This window comes from Aplysia californica, unplaced genomic scaffold (assembly GCF_000002075.1).
Source record: "Aplysia californica isolate F4 #8 unplaced genomic scaffold, AplCal3.0 scaffold01134, whole genome shotgun sequence".
In the NCBI taxonomy this organism is placed as follows: Eukaryota; Metazoa; Mollusca; class Gastropoda; order Aplysiida; family Aplysiidae; genus Aplysia; species Aplysia californica.
The window spans coordinates 14,023-15,908 of NW_004798404.1; the positions used below are offsets into that span (position 1 = coordinate 14,023).

At 44.2% G+C, this 1,886-nt stretch overlaps 1 protein-coding gene across 1 annotated transcript in view; it reads left to right on the forward strand.

Moving 5' to 3' along the window:
- Window positions 1-328: 328 nt before the first annotated feature.
- Window positions 329-1,886, forward strand: part of LOC118478896 (putative uncharacterized protein DDB_G0282129) — a 27,610-nt gene continuing 26,052 nt past the window's right edge. The window contains exon 1 of the mRNA XM_035973325.1: window positions 329-579. The gene's annotated coding sequence lies outside the window, so the exon portion shown is untranslated. The remainder of the gene's footprint in view (window positions 580-1,886) is intronic.

Below are 1,886 nucleotides of genomic sequence, written 5' to 3' on the forward strand. Positions count from 1 at the left end.
TCCTCTATTTCATCCCTCTCTGACATTGTCCACCTCTCCACCAATCACAACCCTCGCCCTCCCTCCGCCCCTCCACTCACACAACCCCACACGCCTGCACCGTTCAGTTCCCGCCAATCCCGAGAACAGATCGATCAGCAGACAGTCACTATCTCCCCTGACAGACTCACGCCCAGCAGCCAATGGGCGGGCGCCCACACCGTCTCCGAGTGACGTTCATTAGTGGCCGACACCGCCCCGCACTGCTCCCAACTCACGCGTTCAATAGCGGATTGTTCGCGCTTATGCGACAATTTTCCGCCGCTCGCCGCTGTCAAAGGGCGGTTTTGTTCTCTAAAGAAACCGACGAAGCGCCGTGCCACAGCGAGGAGCATTTATTAACCAGCGACGCTCCACGAGAGCTGTTCATTATTTTTCTCAAGCCGGTTTCATGCTCAAAGGAATTCCGTTTTTCCAGGTGAACGTATGTGTACGGGTGGCTGTTTCTGAAAGTTTTTGGCCGGGGTTCACGCGCGCAGGTTTTGAATTGGATGTTGGCAGGGGGAGCGGCGATGTACCGCGGTGACCTCTGTGGTACAGGTGAGGAACTGCTTGTGTGTTTTCTGTGCTAGATGGCGTTATGTGTAGAGTGTGTCGTTCGGCTTGTTGTCATGGGTGGAGGTGTACTGCTAGACGCTTGTTGTGTCCTATAATCTAATTTAGATACCTCCAGTGTCTTGTAACCTTCCTGATGGTGATATAATTATTGCTAGTGTCGTATGATGTGACTGAATGGTGACACATTTCTGATGACCTATAATCTTACTGAGTGGTGACATATTATTCCTGCTAATGGAGTATATGGCTACATATTGCTGGGGTCACAAAAGCTTACTGGGCAGTATAGTAATATTGCTAATGTCGTATAAAATCTTACTGAGAGGCATAATCTATACATATTATATTTGTCAAAGTTCATCACTTCGGCCTCCTAAAACTTCCCAACCACTTAACTTTCGAATTTGACAAAATTAATGGCGGTTCAACATCATTTAAAGGGTGCACAGTTCTATTGAGGAGCTTGAGGTCACTGTTGTTTAATCTTCAGTTTTTCATTAGTTTCGTTTAGATCTAATCTTGGGAAAATCTGTCTTCTACGACGCTATTGTAAACAAGTGGGGTTTCCGTTCAATAGCCGTGCGCACTGTTTCCACACCTTAGAAATTCTGGAGTTTACAATAGAGAATCATTCTATACACCTCTTTATCTAAACCTTCTAATGTTTTGCATATCTCAGGATTTATTGCTTCATCCCAGTAGACTGTAAATACTATTGTAGGCCAATGACCTTCTGTTGAAGTTAATGCACCGATCATTCCTTTCATCAAAAGGGGGCCCAGCTAGTAATAAATATTGCTTGTGACGCACGCATGCATAACCTTACTGATGGGGACAAACTGCTACTTTCGGAAAACCTTACTAATAGTGACATATTGCTAGTGTTTTATAACCATACTGAGTGGTGTGGTGACATATTATTGCTAGCGTTTTATAACTTTACCGAGTGGTGACATATTATTGCTAGCATTTTATAGTCTTACTGAGAGGTGACATATTATTGCTAGCGTTTTATACCCTTACTGAGTGGTGACATATTATTGCTAGCCTTTTATAATCTTACTGAGTGGTGACATATTATTGAGAGCGTTTTATAACCTTACTGAGAGGTGACATATTATTGCTAGCGTTTTATAACCTGAGTGGTAACATATTAGATCGTTGCAGATCGTTGTGAGTTTGTATGGGCGTATGTGCGTATGTACCTATGTGTGTATGTGTGTATGAATGTATGTATGTGTGTGTGGTGCGTGCATGCGTGCGTGAGTATGTGTGGGCACGCGTATGTA